This window comes from Lagopus leucura, unplaced genomic scaffold (assembly GCF_019238085.1).
Source record: "Lagopus leucura isolate 7727_CA_CO unplaced genomic scaffold, USGS_WTPT01 Super-Scaffold_100001, whole genome shotgun sequence".
NCBI classification, from domain to species: domain Eukaryota; kingdom Metazoa; phylum Chordata; class Aves; order Galliformes; family Phasianidae; genus Lagopus; species Lagopus leucura.
In genome coordinates, this window is record NW_024962262.1 from 81,721,582 (window position 1) to 81,742,892 (window position 21,311).

Sequence of the window (21,311 nt, forward strand, 5' to 3'; positions counted from 1 at the left end):
AAGCAGAATATTGTTTACACAGAAAAGTTGCCAAGTTTTGTCTGCCCACAGATATTTTGCAATGCATGTAAATGAGTAACAGAAATATAGACACCACAATAATTTACAGAAATTGACAGTGGCACAGAAGAGTGAAATAATCAGTAAATAACTATCCTTACTTTGAAAAGATCTTGTAATTATACAAGACTTGTATGACAGTAAAATTAAAATAGATTGTCAAAACATCAAAATACAGACATTTCAAATTCACTGGAACAATTATCTGCTTTGTGCCTGATAAACTACTTCAAAAGAGAAGCCCAATCGCACACAGTGAGGAACATAGGAAGAAAGATAAAATAGTCTGGTTAAAATTCTTTGCATGCCTGAAATGACCACCCAGAGAATCAATGTACTTCAGGAACTTATAATAAAAAAAATGTAGGTGTCATTAATTTTTAAGAGAAGAGAGAGAGAAAGAAAGATGGGAAAAAATATAAAACAAAAGACAACACTTACTAAGCTGGTAGTTCACATGGCTTTAAAATAGTCTGCAGCTGTAGAGGGAAAAATAAAAAAATCTGGACTGACAAGACGCTTACAAAATAGTGTAATTTGACTCTTAAAATGATAAGAAGTAGCAGATTGTTTTTTCACATATTCAAATCAAAGGCTAGAGAGTGGATGTTTATTTGTACTTGAACACTTGATAAATCAGGAAGTATATATTCTGAATTCATACTTTCCAAGCTTAAAGTAGATCTGGAACCACAGAATAAAGTAGAATGGACAGGACCTCTGGAAGTGATCTGATTCAATTCTGCTCAAAACATCTTGTTTAAGGTGTTGTCCACTAATTTCTTGAGTGAACAAAGGTTCCACAGGTACTCTCATGCTGTAACAGGCTGCCCAGAGAGGTTGTGGATGCCCCATCCCTAGAGGTGTTCAAAGCCAGATTGGTTGGGGACATGGGCAGCCTGGTCTAGTATTAAATGGGGAGGTTGCATTAAATTATTAAAATATTAAATGGCGCAGGGGGTTGGAGATTCGTGATCCCTGAGGTCCCTTCCAACTCTGGCCATTCTGTTATTCTGTGATACTCTGGACACTAGTCCCAGCGTCTGATTACCCTCATTAGGAGTATTTGTTCATAGGATCTGATTGGATCTTTCCTTGATTTAACTTGAATCTGACGCCTCTCCTGTTACTGTGCACAGTGGCTCCGTATATGCCTCCATAGATACCTGGTGGTAGAGAATAAAGAAGTGAAACTTTAGAAAATATTTTTTTTTTACTGTGAATAGGATTTAATACTGACATACATTGGCTATAGAGTGTGTAGATTCTCCATCCTTGGGAGCATTCATAACTCAGCTGGTCATGTCCCAGATCAGCTTATCATAGGTGACTTCCAGAGGTGCTTTCTGCTCTGTGATTTTAAAACCAGTGTACTGTAGTAAAAACGAATTTGACTGCTGCTAGAATCTGATAGTGATTGTCTACTGTGAGAACAAGATCAAATTTTCTCACTTGTGTTCACCCTGTGGAAAACCACAAATGGAGATGATCTCTCTTCATGTTTTTAATTGTGTTTAATTTTCTAAGACTTAAATGCGTGGAGTAGTGTTTTTTGAATTATGTGCCACAGGCAATTTGTTTTGTGCAATTCAAGCAAGCATACTTAAATAATTAGGAAACTAAAATTTCACAAATTCATGCAGTGATGCAAGTGTGATATTTACTAAGGTCTGTTTCAGAATTGGCTCTGATTGCAAACTGTTACATTATCCTGGTTTGTGTCATAAGGAAAATAGTAATTGCTTTTGACAGCCTAAAGCTTAGAAAATGTTTTGGATATGCTTAACAGCAGTGCATTGAGAACCTAAGTTTAGCAGGTATGTGTCATGTAAAGATACACATAATTAATACAGGTGTCTTTTCTGCTGAACCTGTTTGGACCAAAGGCTTGTGTAGGTAATAAAGGAAACACTTTGGAACTTGATGCTAAAGACTGAGGTAGCACATGTGCAAATAAACTGAGTTAAAAGAATATTCCTCTTGTTTTTTCCGTACCTTGATTCAGAAAATCTGGAGGAGGAGGAAGCAGCAGCCTGACAGAGATTACATTATTCCTTATGCCTAGCTGGGAGGGCAGTTCTGTTAGTTTCCCTTATTTCTCTGGAACCTGTTATTTTACAGCAAGGAATACCTTCCTTGCTTCCTTACCACAGGTATCTCTGTGCCATTTCTTCAGCTACAGGTCCTATAGTATTGCCAGATTTTTTTATACATCATTTCCAAAATTGCAGTTTTTGTCCTCTTCATCCTAAGGGGGTGAAATGATAGCAGGAAACTTATCTGATTACTTTATTTTATCAAAACTGCTAGAGCCATTCAAACCGGCTCCAGCAAAGCTGAGGGCATTTTTCTCACGTACTACAAATATTCCGTGTACCTTTGTTGTTCATGAGAAATTCTATGCTAGAACTCATAGTTCTTATCAGAACATGGCAAATACCTGAGTATACTTCTGGGATCTTTGTCCACTCTTCTTCTGAGTACACAAATGAGTGCAATATTCAGAGTACTTGGGAAACTGATTCTCAACATAATTTCTGATGTTAAAATCCTCAAGCTGTCTGTTCACCCATTCTTCTCTTTCCACATCCATTGACTTGGCAGAGATAAAGAGACAGATCTTCCTTATAAAGTTTAGCTTTCTTCTCGCTAAAATTGTGATATTACATCCTGGTTCTCCATGCTGTGTTGCCCTGAGGCACATCATTTCTACTACTTCCAAGAAACTCCCAATTTCTTCCTGAAATTTCAGATGTCTTTAATGTTCTGTAATTTATTTATTTCATTACCTATGCCAATTATTTGACAATTCTAGATAGTATTACACCTGTTTTCCTACTTTTTACAGAAAATTCATCTTTATTTTTTCAATACAGATTTTATATTAACATGTTAAACCATCTCCCACCTTTTCCAAGAATTAGTGGATAAGATTACCATAACTGAGGAATGCTACAGCTAGATCCCTGTCACTTATTCCCAGGATATCCATCTCACTCAGCAGCAATAAAAAGTAGCAATTGATTGTAAAGTAAAAACTATGTGTATATAGAAAAGCTGAATTCAAATTCAAACACTTTCTAGCTTCTGAGAAACTGACTGTGATGTGTGTATGACAGGAAGACTCATGACATGAAGGTAAAAATAAAATGCTTAGGTTTGAGACCCCTAGGTTGGAGTCTGACTGGCTTCTTGTACCCACACAGGGTTTTTATTAAGATTTGTTTTTAACACATAACTCTGTAGATGTTATGATTTGTAAAACTTGGATTATTTTCTACTTTCAAAACATGGCTTTCTATTTTTGAATTTAGTTTTTATGAGCCAGACAGGGCTTGGATACGTTTTAACTGCAACATCAAAGTTTAATTTTCAGAATTCATTGTATGTATTCTCATTGTAGGATCCTGGTTCATTTATTCATTTTTTTGTCCTGGCAAATCCCTAGTGATTAAGATGTTTTGCTAAAATTAATTTTTCCTTAGACTCCTTGAAGTACTTCCTCATTGTTTTCTCTTTGGATTTCAGAAGCACTTAGTCATTCCTAACGTCCTGTAGAGTATCGAGACACAGAAGAAGACTCGTCATCAATGTATTTCAGTTTGTCTTTCATCTTACTGCTCACTATTAATCATAGATGATGCACACAGACATCTTGATTTCCTCGGTCTTTTATATTTCTTATATTTTATGATACACAGAGCTGTGTGATATCAACTCAATGAAGTCATCATAATGATACATTTATCTACATTGAACTGTCTTTGTTGTCTATTAATCTTTTAAATGCAAAGGCTCCCTGCATCTGATTAAATTTTTTTTTCATTATTTACTGTTAAACATCATCTCCATTTGACTAGCATAGTGCTTATTCTTTTGTTGACTTCTAATCTTTATTTTTTGGAACAAATCTATGAGTGTACTTTAAATATTGTAATGTAAATAAGCATTCATTTCAGATAGGAAATCTAGTTTTCAAAAACTTCAGTTGAAGTTTATCATGTGCAACAATTTTATTTTCCTTTGTTCTCTGTCTGCAGTTAAGAACATGATCAATGATAAGAAGATTGAAAAATGGGTGCTGATATTAGTTTAAATTTTGCAGCAACCTAGCAAGGTCTGCCTTTAATCTTTCTAAGGGAATTTATTTGGAACAAACATTTACTGAGTATATCTTTGAAAGCAATTCATGCAAAAAATGTGTGGTACTCTTGCCTGAAAAGAAGAGCAAGTAGAATGGTTATTTTTTCAACAGACAGTCCCTAGCAATTTTTAGTTTGTTCAGAAATTTAAATTGGATACCAAGGCTGGTTGCTTTGGGATCTGTATTTCTGCACTCATTAACAAGAAGATGAATTTCATTCTGTTACATCTACCAAATGAAGTAAAATGCTGTGGCATCCATGGCTTTCTGCACTAAAGGTATATATATGTATATATATATATATATATGTATATATATATATAAAATTATATATTATATATAATATATACGGAATATATTAATGCCAACATTACCTACCTACAATTAAGACAATCAGAAATAAAATCAAAGTATTATGAAGTAAGTTAAGCAATGCCTTTCTCTGTAAGCAAAAGACTTAATGTCTGATGCAGTTATCAAAAGAGGCTGGAAGTAATGCTTCTGGAGAAGGAGTCCTGGCTTTGAAGCAACCGGAAGCTCAGGTGCCAAATGAAGCAGCGTAGCAAGGCAGCAGCTCTTCCACCATTCGCAGCTGCTGCCTGGTTACCAGCAATGCTGCAGAGAATATGCCTCATCTTCACACAGTGAACAGCAACAGCCCTTGGAGGGCATGTCCAGGTTGAGAAAATATGACTTCCTAATAAAGATGAATGAAAGCCTGGGCAACGCTCTCATAACTTCACTAGCTGTCTTGGGAAAACAAAAGCAACCGTATCTTGTTTCCTTGTCAGAGTAGCGATTACACTGCCCTTCTCACAAAAATAAATAAATAAACAAATCTCTTTTCCTCAGTCATATTTGTAATGTATAAGTCAGTTCCCTAAAAAAATGAAAATTAAAATTAGGTTTCCATGTAATAGTATCAAGCTAACTTTTAACTTTTCCTATTTGAATCACTGGGCCATCTTACATGTGCCATAGTATTTCAGTAATGATAAAAGTATTTCAGTAAAACTTCTTGCTGGATAGAGTAACCATTGCTACCTAACACAATAGAATTAAAATTTAATGCATTGGTACTTTTTGAAGGAGGATCTCTTGATATAAGCATTCCTCAATTCTAGTTCCCAATGATTCCTGAGCATCTTTAATAGGGCTGGCACCTAACATGGAGATACATTAAATTATATTTGAATTAGACGCTGAAATAAAAAAGAAAAAAAATCTGATATTCCATAATATTTTAGGAACTCTGAACTGCTCTGCTTAGTCTGTACTAAATTTTTATATGTATGTACACACACTGTGTATATAGTTCAATATGTATACAGTTCAATTTAGAAATAGGAAGTGCTGTCCAGATGTTTTCAGATAATTCATCATTATTGAACATAAGATGCAGAACAGCTGATGTAAATACATCTTCAGATGTATTTACATGGCTCTGATATCAAAAAAGAGAGAGAGGGAACATTTGTTTTTCCTGCTTTCTCTTACTTTCTACAATTCTTGCCATTTTTTCCAAGTGGAGAAATGTGCAGAAGGAAGAAACCGCATCATCAGACTATCTGGTTGGATAATTTTCACTATGTTTTTAAACAAATTGTTAGACAAATTCTGTATTGTTTTCTGTTATACACACTTTATTGCTGTAGTTTATTTTTCAGAGCATATTAACTCTTTGATGAGTCTGAAGTCATCTTGTACGCAAGACTAGACAAATGACTTTTCTTAGTCATTCTGCTCTAATTAGTGCATTAGGAAGTGATGTTGTCAGGGTTATGAACATTGTAACATAGAAACTATGGCTACTGACACAATGCCTAAATGCATATATTGCAAATGTTCTTGAGTTGCTGTCCTCTAATTAAATACAGTCTTCAGGTCAGAAGATGATTAGTTATCAAGTGACAATCTAAGAGGCTAGAAGTGCGTGTCTGTAGTGAAACTGGAGGTCATTACTGGTATTTGTAGTACATCAACACAGTGTTATTGATGACTTTTTGATGAGAATTTTGCTACAAAATTTTTTTTGCTGTATATAATGTAAGAAATTTCATAATGCAGACTTAAAAAGTTATAAATTTATTTTTGGTTTATTTAAACAGTAAATCTCACATGAATGCAAGCATGATCTTTCAGGGTCCCTTCCTGTCCCTGGCATTCTGTGATTTCCAAAGTACACACAAAGAAAATTAAAATTAACAGGAACCATTGGAAGATGTGTTTTTTTGCCTTGCCATGCCATTGACAAACTTGATAGAAAAAAGAAAAAAATAAAATGTGCTTTGTGTCTTGTCTTCTCTAGAAAAATTAAATATCTTGGTTTGTGGGGCTTTTGGTTCTTTTTCCTTTTCTTTAAAAAGTTCCTTAGTTGGAAAGAAAACTGTGATGTTAGAAAGAATACTATGAGAATGACTGTGTTTTATATAGGAAAGGATTCTTATTTGAGATTTATTTACACACTCAGAACCATGAAGTCAGTAGAAAAAAAAAAATATTTAAGCCTACATAATGTTATATGAGAAGTATTATATATTGTTTTCATTTTAAATCTTGTGAGCTTGTGAACAATTTTGTCACTGGCGGAGGAGAGGCTATGAACATCAGTGTTTCCAGGATTTTGTGTCTCTGGCACTGTTCTCTCATCAAGGCTGTCAAATTTTGCCCTCAGGGTGAGAACTGCTGCACAGGGCAGAATTTGGGTACCCACCTCTGCTTCCTACATCCCTCTCTGGCACACTAAAGAGGATCAGGAGAAACAGCACGACACAGATCCACTGCCCCATTTTCTCTCCGCTCCCTTTCCTCAGAGAAGCCTTACTCTCACCTTGAGAGAAGGAAAGGCATTAGGGTGGAGGGTCATGAAGAGAATCTGCCAAGCAACGAAAATAAGTTATGAAATACAGACTATATCAAAAAGACATAAGCACTCACATTTTTTTACATGGTTATGGTTACATTCATTAATAATTATAATAGTAATGGTACTGGACCACTATTAACCAATAAGCCACTGTAAATTTAAAATGAATCTAATATCTAGAACATTATTCCCTTAAAGCTTTATACATAAGAAAAAAAAATGATATAGGATTTGCTGCCTTAATACTTGGTCTGGGTAATGTAATAAGAGGAGCTGCTGACAATTCTGATACAGATTTTACGCTAGGCAAAAAAATACGTTTTCATCATTGTTCCTTTAAATTTACACTTTTTTTTTTAAGAACAAAGACCCTGGTTTATGAAGGAGAGGAACCAATCCATGGTTATCCTGTGATTTAAATGGGGTTATTTGTCCATTTCAGATACAGCTATTTCCCCCTTTTTAAAATTGAGTTAATCTCTCCATTATCTGTGAAATCTTTCAGTGTGAATGAACTTAATGTGCTTCCATACGCCAGGAGCTGTTTAGCAGATTCAGGACTACAATAACAGCTGAATAACCTTCTCACTTTACTGAGGACAAGATGATACACAGTTGTTTTCCCCAAGGATATTCTCTGATCTCTTGCTTGAGTCCATCTCTAAAAGGTGTTTACAGCAGAGAAAGGGCACTCAGCCTTATACCAGAAATTATGCTGTGACTGTATTGTCACATCTGCAGGCTTAGCTGACGAGGGCAGGAGGGATCTTCTCCACATTAGGAGTGAGAAGCATGGCAAGAAGGGTATTTAAAAAGCCAGTGCTGTTTTACAGGAGTTAGATGTGTGTCCTATATTTGTTGAAACTTACTATGCAAAACCATGTTCTGGGTCCATCTTACCCAAAACTCAGGGCTTGGACTGTGCCTAGAGGGTTTTCAAACACTTTTCAATCTTCTTCATTTGTAGCTGTAGAAATTAGCTATGCCAAGAAACTATTTTGCTCATAGATTCTGAAAGTCATAGAGAAATTTTTATTCATTCCATGTAATAATGATTGCATTTTCAATTAATTTATGAATCTGTATGTATTTTACATATATATGCAAGCAGAGATAAAATAATCTTTGAAAGATTAAAGAGACAAGGAGGCTAGAGAGATGAGATGATGTATTATTTACCATATCGGGTAAGTTTGTAGAATAAGAATTCAAGCCTTAGTACTTCGTAGTGACATATTATTCAATGGTATTTCTAGACAGAAAAGGGTAATCTAAAATCTGTGAGGCTGAAACAAGCAGTAATATTTCACAGTTACAACCCACTACATCCTTGCTTTATGTGCCTTTTTAGACCTGTATGTATCAACTTGCTGGTTATGAGTGGAATTCTGAATGTCACTGAGGAATAATAAATAGTTCAACAATGTATCTGATAAATAATCATATATCAGGATTTCATACAGACCTAATTAAAGCTACAACTCACACTTTATATATGAAATATTTTCAACCAGATTTTGTAAACTGAATAAGGATTATACATCAAATAAAAGGTTTTCTATGTCTAAGGAGCAGCATTTGAATCTTTGCACAATTATGTTTCTTGTTTGGTATTAACAGATATGTAGTACAGTCTTATCAAATGAAATACATTGCTCTAGCTTCTTGGTAGGCAACTGAAGCAGTGTAATTTTTAAATTGGAGAGTATCTGACCCATCATAAATTCTTTCCTTTCCTAGAACTTTTAAAGAGAATGAAATTCTTCATCCATCATTCAGCAAGGAGAACAGAAAAATATAGTACTGCCTTGAACTTTATGGCACTCTGGTAATACAATTTCCTGAGCACTGGTCTTCTTACTGGAGTTCAGCAACCTATGTTACAGCAGAGAATGGGGCCTGACTCTTAAACCATAGTGTGTTCAAAGACTACAAAATAGGCAACTTTCTGAACATAATGCTTGAGAGCTTTCGTTACTCTCGCGGTAATGACAAAGAGTTTGTCTCAGTGTTAATATGTTTTTATGGACTTAACAAGAACTAACATGTATTGGAAATAGTTAAGCTTAAATTCTATTATTGGTATCCATTGTGGCTAGGCCCAAAACATGGAAAAGTTGCCCTGTTGTTTTGCAATGGAGAAAAACTTTTTTTTCTTTTTTCATGCTCGTCTGAAAGTCTTACTTTAGAGGTGTATGCATTTCGTCTGCCTTCAGAGAAACTGTATTTTGTGATTCTGCTGCTGCTGTCACATCAGTGGGTTTAGATGTGTTTTTCAAAAAAGGTCACTATGAATTATTTTCAAAATGTTGTTCACATAGATGTTTAGCAATTAGTGTGCTAGTAGTTTTGGAATGGCCATGTGGCCAATAAGAACTTATAATGAGCTGTGTTTGGTTCTGTGCAAACATTCAGAACAGGACTGGCCCGATAGAAATACTTAGGACCTTGAGATGGACATATCATATGTTTACAAGACACATCTGAACTACATCTTTTCCACTTACTTACACCTGAATTTTGAGACTATCTCTTAGTGCAGCTGATTCAGTTACTCAAAGTCAGAAAGATAAGACTTTAGTGAAACTGAGGAATAATTTTTGTTTTTTAAAATTCTGATGCAAAAAAGTAGTTGACCTAAGAAATAGGGAAATAAAGGAGACTATTTTATTAAAGCATCACTGCAGGTTTTTTTCGCAGCATCCACTCCCTGCTCTATGCATGCTGAATCTACCGAGCCACTCTCAGCTTTGTGATGAGTTCTTACTTCTTTTAGACCAGAGAAATTTAAAAGTCCTTAATTTTTAGTATAAAAACATTTTTTACGTTGTTTATGTTAAAAATAAGGTACAGAAATTCTCAGATGCTTTATAACATGAGAATGAAAAAGCCTGGATAGTCTCAACAAAGGATCATGAATCTTTCAAAGTAAAGATGCTTGTGAAATTACTAGTTGCCATCCTTCCTGGGATCATATCCTCAATTGAAATAAATTGAAATAGATCTGCTGAAGTAAGTCTGTTCCCTGAACCTTCTACATAGAATATGCCTTAAAGCCCCTTGATGGAGCTTCAAGGAGAGTGGCAAATGACTCACATTCAGAGGTTGTTTATTTATCTGAAATATAAATGTAAAGGTTCCTTTCCCCTTGCAGTTTACTACAGAAGTATTTAATCATGGAACAACGGAGAGAACAAAAGCCTGTTAAGATGCCTGACATTTATTTCATGAAATATTTAGTCAAAGTTCATTAAGGATGAATGACTTTGAAATTAATAGGACCAATGCTCTAGTGCAGTTGACTGCCTTAAACACAGTATGTTCACTGAGGATATTCTAAGAAACTACAGTGCAATGGAGTTCAGTCATGCCACATGCACATTGAGCATATTACGTGTGTTTCTGCAGATAAAGGAATGGGGTCAGATTTTAATAGTGGAGTACTAATGTGCTAACAAATTGAATTTACAGTACTCCATGTTATGTTCTGAGTTGAAACTTTCAAGTAAATAAACAGAAAATACTTTTATAAAATGTAACTTTTGTGTAGGTGTTAGAAAAAAAGAAGAGGGGGGAGGTAGGGGTGGAGGAAATTGAGTGGCCTATGTGTCAACATGCATATTTTGACAAATTAATGTTCTTCAATTTTTCACTTGGATTTCTAGAGTTACTAATTGATTTTGGTTTTCTTGGTAAGATTAATTAATGGAGAGGAAAACCTAGAAGTTTAGAGAAATCACAAATAGCTAATGGTGAAACATAAATGATTTAGAGCATAACAATTAAAAAACAAACAAACAAAACCAAACAACAACAATCTTTTTTCATAAATATATCCTAGGAAAATTAAATGAATGCTATGACTTTATATTTAACAGTCCACTCTTTAGTTGGAGTTCTACATTTTATTTGGCTTTTCTTAAACATAGGATTGGTTTATCTTTAAACTCTCTGGATTAATTCCTTTATGTTTTAAATTTGATTTGTATCTATGAAAAAAAACTGAAAAATATTGTTGCTGCTACTAATGGCAGAGCATGATAGGGATATAAAATCTTAAAATATAATAGTATGGATGTAGAGAATGCTGACAAACATACCAAATAAGATCATAGAATCATAGAATCATAGAATCACCAAGGTTGGAAAAGACCTAAAAGATCACCCAGTCCAACCGTTCACCTATTCCCAATAGCTCCCACTAAACCATGTCCCTCAACACAACATCCAGTCTTTCCTTGAACACCCCCAGGGTCGGTGATTCCACCACCTCCCTGGGCAGTCCATTCCATTGCCTGACCACCCTTTCTGAAAAGTAATACTTCCTCATGTCCAGCCTGAATCTCCCCTGCCGTAGCTTGAAACCATTCCCCCTGGTCCTATCACTAATGACACGAGAGAAGAGGCCGACCCCCAGCTCACTACAACCTCCCTTCAGGAAGTTATAGAGAGCAATGAGGTCTCCCCTGAGCCTCCTCTTCTCCAGGCTGAACATTCCCAGCGCCTTCAGCCTCTCCTCATATGGCCTGTGTTCCAGACCCCTCACCAGCTTTGTTGCCCTTCTTTGAACACGTTCCAGGGCCTCAATATCTTTCTTGCAGTGAGGGGCCCAAAACTGGACACAGTACTCGAGGTGCGGCCTCACGAGTGCTGAATATAGGGGAACAATCACTTCTCTGCTCCTGCTTGCAACACTGTTTCTGATGCAAGCCAGGATGCCATTGGCCTTCTTGGCCACCTGGGCACACTGTCGGCTCATGTTCAGCCGAGCATCAATCAATACCCCCAGGTCCATTTCCTCTACGCAGTCCTCCAGCCACACCGCCCCAAGCCTGTAGCGTCGCCTGGGGTTGTTGTGGCCGAAGTGCAGGACCCGGCATTTGGCCTTGTTGAAACTCATCCCATTGGCTCCAGCCCAGCTCTCCAGCCTGTCCAGATCCCTCTGTAGGGCCTCGCTACCCCCAGGCAGATCCACACTTCCAGCCAATTTGGTGTCATCTGCGAATTTACTGAGGGTGCACTCGATGCCCTCATCCAGGTCATCAATAAAGATATTGAAGAGGACAGGCCCCAGCACCGACCCCTGCGGAACACCACTCACGACTGGTCGCCAGCTGGATTTGACTCCATTCACCACCACTCTCTGTGCCCGGCCCTCCAGCCAGCTCCTTACCCAGCCAAGAGTGTACCCATCCAAGCCTCTGGCTGCCAGCTTCTGCAGGAGAATGCTGTGGGAGACAGTGTCAAAGGCTTTGCTGAAGTCTAGGTAGACCACATCAACAGCCTTTCCTTCATCCACCAGATGGGTCACTAGATCATAGAAGGAGATCAGGTTGGTCAAACAGGACCTGCCCTTCATGAACCCATGCTGGCTAGGCCTGATGCCCCGGTCACCCTGCACATGCCGCATGATCTCCCTCAAGACGATCTGCTCCATAACCTTCCCTGGCACCGAGGTCAGGCTGACAGGCCTGTAATTCCCCGGATCCTCCTTACGACATTTCTTATAAATGGGAGTCACGTTGGCAAGCATGATGAAAAGCAAGATGAAAAGATAACACCAATTACTTGATAAGTTGAAGTAACTTGAGACAAAACAAAAACAAAATAGGCTTTTTGGAAATTCTGCAATATCATAATTGAATGAGAAGTGGAACAAAAAACAGTGGTAGGACTCAAACAACCATGTAAGAGTAGGGTCAGGTAGACGCAGTATCTTAAAGTTCCAGAAAGCTAATGGAGATTAAAGCAATAAAGCCATTCTGTCCTTGTCTGGGAAGAATCTAGTCTGTATGTCTGTTTTTTATTCCTTATGGTATTCCATAATGACTAGTAGAATTTAGCACTTTTGACTGTTTCAGGTGCAAGAATGAAGTCCTGTTGACAGCCAGTTTTGTTATTCTAATTCGTGATGCAGCCCTGGAAGGTGTCAGCAAGACTGACACTGCAACATTTCCTTTGATTGCTTCATCTTTTTGTTTCAGTTTCACACCTTGTTTTTGATGTTAAGGATTTTTTATTCCTTTCTACTGTTTCGGAGGAGTGTTTTTAGTAGTAGGTTAAGCACTCAGTAGAGTGCACTCATATCCAGTTTTAAAAATATAATGCCATCTAAAAGTAGATTTTGATTTGATTTATCCTTATGATATTTTGTTATTCTAAATGGACCATTATTTCTACATAATTCAGTAAAGGAAGTTATGTCACTTAGGTAAAGATAATATATATACAACAAAGAACTATCAGTTATTTTTAAGCTTCCCTACAGAAAAAGTGGCAAATTGTAGGAATATGTTCAAAGGCTAAATCTTCTTGAAATATTTTCACCCTGCAGAATGCTGATTTTTTAATTTCAAGTACTATGGAGAATTCAATGGCTCTTAGTCACCACAGTTTTCAATAGCATTATATCCATGTCTTTCCTTGGGACAGAAAAGAAGCTTTAATGAAAATGTGTAAGTATAAACTTAAGTCAACAGACCCAAGACTTAAATACATTAAATTAAGATTTTTCTTCAAACACTTCATGAACAAAAAGTGTTTTTTTGCACACATTTTACTTTATAATTTTTATTCTAATTTTTTTTTTTTAACTGAAAAGACAAGGATAAGGTAGTAGCATATAATTTCCAGGAGAAACAGTATGATAATTTATGTAAAAACACACTGGTTATACAAAAAAAAAAAAAAAAAAAAAAAAAAAAGTTGGGTCACAGAAGTGAAAAGAATAACATCATATATGTTTCTATGACCTAGTAGTCCTGTTTGGTTTTCTTCAGCTTATTTCTCTGTTTCTCTCCTTGTCTTATATGATCCTTACAATGCAAATATATTGCCCCCCTGCTTCTAGGCAGAGAGGGATTTTGGTGAAACAAAAACACTCCTTCAGCCTTTCTTCTGTCCAAATATTGGGATGAGAGGACTCAGGTATTTCAGAACCGAGAGCCCCAGAGTAGAAGTAGGTTTCATCTCATGAAAGACATGCTTTTCCTATTAACTCTCAATTTGCCTCCTTCCCTCTGGAAAGAGTAGCTGCTCATCCACAATGCTACTACAGCTGCTGATTTATTTTCCTTTCTGTAGGTTAAGATAGGATACAAATATGCCTGAAGACAAAGTCGCATTCATACATAGTTCAGATTTGTTGATAAAGAAATTTAAACAGTGTTTTCTCACTTCCTAGGCAAAACAAATGACTCAGAAACACTGAGCACCCACAGAACTTGTTACAGACTCCAACATACAGGGACTTTCAACTCTTGAAATTCCATGGAAACATAAGAGCAGATTTGAATTAAGTGTCTTCAAAAGGTTTCTATAATCTACTGTGTTAAAAAGGTTGTTTGTTCTTAGTATTTGCCATATATTGAGATGCTTTGAACGTTATGCATGAGGTTTTAAAAAGCCCCAACTTTTAAGTTTGGTCCCTTCCCAGCTTATCTTTTCTTTCTTCTCCTTCCCACCATGCCCTCCTACCATCTTTTTCTTTTTTTTCCTTACAGCCCTAATTGACATTTATGAATTTGATGGTCAACTGACAAGATTTATCAAAAAGATTAACTACTCAGCTACCAGGCAGACCATATTCCTGCACATATCACTGCTTCAGTGTACTCCTGTCATTTTAATGAGACAATTCTTTTGAGCTGGCAAGTCGCATTCTACCACCCATAGCATCACTCTGAGGTATTTTTATAATGTCACAGTTTTTTGTTATGATCCATGCTAGCTGGCACCATTTGGCACATGCTTCCCTGCAGGCTATTTCTAATCCCATTACTGTGGAAGTGACTCAGTTTGTAGCTTTTTTAACACATTTGAGGGAACATCTGAGAGACACTTTGGTCTCCATCAGAAATGTCTGCATTTATCTGGAGTTTCCAGCTGTGTTTAGCTGAAATCCAGAGAGAAAATTGTATTTTAAGAGTAAAGAGTAGATAAAGCAAATTTAATGTATTCACCTTGATAATTAGGAATGCAATAATGGATGGAAAGCTGCCAAAAGAGTTTCATCATTTTTAAATAGAAGTATAGATCAGAATTAATCACTTGGCTTTCTTAATTCCCAGTTGGTTTTTTGAGGAGAAAAAAAAACAAAAGAAGAAAAAAAAAAAGCCTGCTATTTTCAACTTGTATCCCCTGGTGCTACTAATTCTGGGTTTTGTTTTCTTCTCTAGAAATAAAATATACTCATTACTGCTGAATTGTTGTTATTTTCTATTTTCTGCAGTCCTCAAGGTAGTTTGTAATGAATCATATTAAGTTTGTAAGATTTCAAACTTTAGGGAAATGGTTTGTTTCTAATTTTAAAGAGCAAATGAACAGCTGCAGTAGCTCCAGCTGAAAGCCCCATTAAACTGGCCTTCTGTTGTGCATGTGGACATTAGCAGATGGCCAGAGAAAGAGTATAAAAGCAGAATGGTATTTCCTGTGCTATAACCTTCTGACTTCAGTAGTTACTGTCTTTTCTGAAGTGGAGGTTGTATCTACGTTTGTATTTTATACTGTTCACAGTATAACATGAATACCTGTGGCTACTTTTTACTACATTTTGGTTTTGGCATCCTATACATCCTATGGCAAAATGTTATACGCCTTAATTATGTGTAATGTTGAAATAGTACTGTTCCCCCCTCTCCCCCCTCCTTTTCTTTTTTTTTTTTTTTTTTTTTTTTGTGTGTGTGTGTATTATAACTTATTTTTATGCCCCTAGCTGCTATTCTGCTATATTCTGAGGAAGATAAAATCCTTCCTGTTTACTCACCATATAAATTTTATCAGTTTATCTGAAATTAAGCTAGTACAGCCAGACATCTCTTTCTTTTTTCCCAAAAGTTCTGCCTCTCCCAAAGCATTAAAAACAATTAATTTTGTAACTTCTTTATCCTTAGATCTGCTTTCTTTTTATGTAATTGCACTCCCAGAGCATATATGCAGCTATCAGAATTTATATATTAAAAAAGAGTTATTCATTTGTATGAACTTTTTCTGCTCTTTCTTTGCTCTGTACTTGTTCTGTATTTCCTTCTTAATTTTATATTTTCCTTGAGACTGTAACTGAGCGTTGCTCTGGACAGCCGTCCACAGGATCTTTAAAATCTTTTTTTTTCTGGATGTTAGAAAATTTTATTACCTAGGCATCCAGTATCATGAGAATATTTTGTGACTACTTTAGTCCATTTTAGTTTGGTCCCAACATTAATTAGTACTGGTTTGTCAATCTCCCAGTCTACTCTCTCTTCCATACTATTAATGGCCAGGCTGACCATTAAGATGCCTTTACATGAGAACTCTAAAGGGCTTTTCCAGTAGTTCAATTCACTTCACAGTATATAACTGGATATTTTGTTTCTTGTGTTTAAACCTCTATTGATTCATGTTATGGCCATACCTCTTGTGTGTTTTGTAGCTTATTTTTTTTTTAGAAAATTTTCATGAGAGACTTTGTCAAAAGTGATGTGGAAATCCCTGTGTTCTATATTGCCCTCGTCACTCTCACCTATGCATAGTTATTTCCCCCAAAGAATTTTAGTCTATTTTTTTTTTTTTTTTTTAATTCTCCATATAAATGCCGGTGGTTATCGCTTCCCTAATATATTAAATTTATCTTTTATCCAGAAAGTCTGATCTTTTTAATAGATTTTATTGATTTTCTTAGTATTGATGTTGAGCATGTGCTTCCACAGACAGTGTTGAGGCACCCCTTAAGATCTGCTGTCTCTTCTCCATTCTCCTTGACTCCAGTACAGAGGCTAAACAGAGTGGCTCTGGGACGGGGCCATCTGCACAGTACCAGAGGTCATGAGAAGATGAACTGGATCTTCTCTAAGACCACATTCTCAACTCTTCAGTGTACTCCAGTGTAAGTTGGATGCCCTGGCTCTGGACCCAGAAGGACAGCTGTAGTCGTTGCCTAAGTTGCAGAGGAGGGGCTGGGAGCTGCCTCCAGTTAAGTGCATGGACTGGCTGCACAGCAGAACTGGAAAAAGTGTCAGGGGATTATGATAAGAGACTCCCTGCACTGAGTGACAGACTTGACTGGCTATTGGGAAAAGTTTACTGCTTGCTAGGAGCTCAGGATGTCATGGAGAGAAAGGTGAAGTCCATGTGGCCCTCAGTTTCCCTGCTGCCACTCATGTTGGCACCAGCAATACAGCCAGAGGATACCTAAGGTATATCAAGCTTGACTATGCAGCCCTAGGGGTGAGGATACAAGAACCTGTTGATGTCTCCTTAATACTGTCAGTTAGGGGAACAATTGAGGAACAGTAGATGAATCCTGCAGGTTAATGCCTATGGTGCAGCTGACCTTGACAAATTTGGTTTTTGAGACCACAGAACACTCTTTATGTCTCAAGAACTGGGAGTCACAAACATGGATTTGTGAAGGGAATTAACGTTGTGTTAACTTGATTGCCTCCTATAGGGACATTACTGTCTTAGTGGATGAGGGCAGAGCAGTGTTTCTGTGATTCTGTTTATCTTGACTTTAATAAATCTTTGGACTCCTATATACTAATGGATGAAATATGAAATAGGAGACAGTTAGGTAGACTGTAAAGTGTCTGAACTGTTGTGATGAGAAGAATGTGGTCATTGGTGAAGAGTCCGTGTGGACACCACTCCGTAGTGCTGTACCACAGGGGTCAATACTAGGGCAAACACTGTTTAACAGCTTCATTTAATGAACTGAGTGATAGACAGAGTGCACTCTCCTCAAGTTCATAGATAATGTAGAAGTGTTAGGAGATGATGATAGACCAGGTTGTGCAGTACATCAAAGGAATTCTAATAGGCTAGAGAAATGAGCTGACAGGGACTTCAGCAATACTCCCTTGCAGTAAAGAAGGGCAAGAGCTTTCTTGGCTACTTTAGGCTACATCACTAACAGGTTGAGGAAGGGGATCCTTCCACTCTGCTCAGCACTGGTGAGGCCATATCTGAAATGCTGGACCCAGTGATGATCTCCCCACTAGAAGAGAGATGGGGGACGTGCTGGCAAGAGTCCAACGAAGCGTCGTAAAGGTGATTAAGGGGTTCTTCATTTTTTTTTTTCCTGTTAAAAAGTGGTGGTGATTGGAAAGTTATTAGTTAACTTTTTTTTCTGTCATCTCTCAACTTTACAGGCTCACCGCCTGATCCCTATTTCTAAAAAACATGCTATTTTAGTTGTTTTTTGTTTGTTTGTTTGTTTTAATTATTATTTAGCAAATTATTCCTCAAAACTTCTGTTCTACCTGTGATTTTAAATCTAACTTGCCTCATATTATGCCTCATCTGTTCACCTTGCTTTTGATTTCCATACTTTTAATTCAGAAGGCTATATTTTTACTTTTAGGAGGCCTGATTAGTTAGGTTGAGGTTTTTCTTTATTTAGCATATGTAGTTCGTGGTATTGTTTTATGATTTTTTTTATTAAGTCTAATGTTGCAGTCATATATGGGGATATCTTGAACTCATAATGCGATGTTTTCAGATAGTCTCCATGACCTTTGCAAGAGTCTTATCTAACTGGCGCACTTCAATTTGCCCTTAACTAGATTCTTATATTCTTCCTCTCTTTGAATTTTAATGTGCAATGGAGAATTTTTTGCTTGCTTAGTCGAAGATGATTGTAGCTATAATATTTCTTCTATAACTTTACCTTGAACCAGAGTCACTGTGGTTTAATCAGAAATAAGGAAAGATTTGCTTCTCCCTTTGTGATTTCTTCGACCAGTTACTCTTAGAAACAATCTTGTCTGAAATTTTAGTTTGTACATCATCACCTCTTCTGACAATTATGAGTTTCTGTGGGGTAGTTTTCTCAATATTGCCATGAGACTGAAGCACAGTCATACACATGGTCCCACATGTGTTAGTAGAAACAGGGTCAGAGAATGTTAACATGTATGTCCAAACAGCTACCATCTTACTTAACAGCTCAGATGCTGCCTCCCTGTAAAGCTAATGCAAATTTTAAAGTCTGATAAAAGATATATTTTCACCTTAAAATTATGGAGAATGTTCTTATTTTTAATGAGTTCTACTTTACACCAGATTGTGGATGATCCCTTTAATTCTGCCATCACATAACTCAAGCAGAGACAAGTGCTGCTTTGAAGTGTCATTGTGTTGTGGAAAATCTGACATTCAGATCTGAATGTAAGATGTAACAGTAAAGAAGTGGAAGATGTAGACTCCCAGACAAGGACATTTCTCTGAATTTTAATACACACCTGTACATATTCTTCCAGTCCCTCTGATTCAAACATCACAGTATCTGTTTAGCATCAGAGAAATTCAATTTCCTTTCATTTAAAAGTTCCACAGGAAAAGCCAAAAGTAGGTTAGAAAAAAAATAATAATGTTGTTTTTCCCAGTAAAACAGAGTTAGAGAAATACCTCTTTTGATCAATATAGTGACATTCCATTTTGTGGTAAAAGCTTGAGAGGCTACCAAGACATGCATTATTTGGAACTTCTTAAAGGATATCAAATGAAGAAGTGAAGGACGTTGTTTTAAAGAAAGAGTAAGAAGAAACATTTAGGTTGTTGGTCTGAGATGTACCATCTCTGTTTCATACCATTAAATAATGCAAAGATATCAAATAAATGATGAAAATTGATCTCTTATTTGCACTGACTAATGATTCACCTCAACAGAATGATTAAAAAAAACAGTGCTATTGCAATGGAAAAGTTCCTGCTTGATAAGAAAATTTGTGTTTACCCCATACATACTGAAGGGGACATTGTTGAAAAACAATTAAACTTAATTGTTAAAACTTGTGTCTAACAAGTGAGGTTTATAGAGTTAGTATGATTTATGGAGCCTTTCAATTAAAGTAACCAAAGGAATTGCACACCTTAGCAAAAGTACTCAAGTGGAGAGAAACAGTACAGGGTTTGCATTTTCCTGCAGTGGTCATTTGCAGTATTTTAGCATGAAATGGAATGAGAGGATCAGAATTTGTAAACTAAGATAATTGATCAGTGCATATCCTTTTCCTCATGTGTTCCATAGTAAAAACATCCAAAGTTTCAGTTTAAGCTCAAATAGAATGATATGAAAGAGAAGGAGGGGGTATTTGCAGGAAGATGCAAGATTTCTCTCTTCCCTTTGAGATTATACTGTTCTGCAGTAGCTATGATTATGGCATCTCTAAATTGTTCCTTTAGTAAATATATTACAGTTTTAAATAGATACTGTAAGACAGCTATCTTTTTAGCCCAGAAAGGCAATAAGTATAACAATCATTCAGCTCTCAGTTGCCATGCAGTTTTTTTAAGTCAAAATAAAAAGCAATATCATGCCACACTGCACATAAAGAACACAGTACTCATTTTCTTTTATTCTGAGCATTTATGTAGACAGCATAGAAAGGTCTTTTCTTTGAATACAGACGTGGTCTTTCTATAATATTAATTATTCCACGTATGTCATTATCATTTATGAATCTAAACTTGATATCTAATGGCACATATCTTCAGTACTTAGGAGTCTAAAATTGATATTTAATGGCAGCAAGGTACAAATTTGGGGTATTTAATTCCAGCTCTTAATTCATAAACTTGGCAGTTGTCACAATGATTTGTGGCACTCGGTGATGCCAATTATGGAGACCTGAAGTTCCCTTCTCCCCCTGGAAATCCATGCCTGAATATCCTTCCCACTATCTTCTATAAGTAACAATAGGCACTGCCTTCACAGTCCCATTTATTGACGAAGGGAGCATTACATTAATTCTATTTTCTTAAATCCTTATCTATATGTGTAAATTATTTTGGGGCATATTAAATTATTGACTTAAGGAGTAATGTGCATTAATATAGTTTACCTAATGACTAGAGTTAACTGCCATTAGGTAAAAACCCATTTACTTAATGATCCTTTGTTTTTATTTTTATTTTAGCATTGTCTAGAAAATAGCTTTTTAAATTATTATTGTGAAGAGCTTAATATGAATAGAGACTGAAGTGCATAAGCATTCTGGGGAGAAATCTATTGGCAATTAATGGACTTCATGGCTTAGAATCTTCCTTTCCATGATGCTTGGCCCAGTGACTATAGAGATCAGGCAAAAAATGTATTGTAACTTTCCACTGACTTCTGCAATTTGTTTCAGATTGTTTACCTATGTAGAATGAGCTTTGGATTGATTAGCATTATATCAAAGGCAGTTATATTTGTGTAATAATGTATGGTTTTAAATGTTAACACCATCCTTTCCAAATTTCATCTAAAAGAAATCGAAGAGT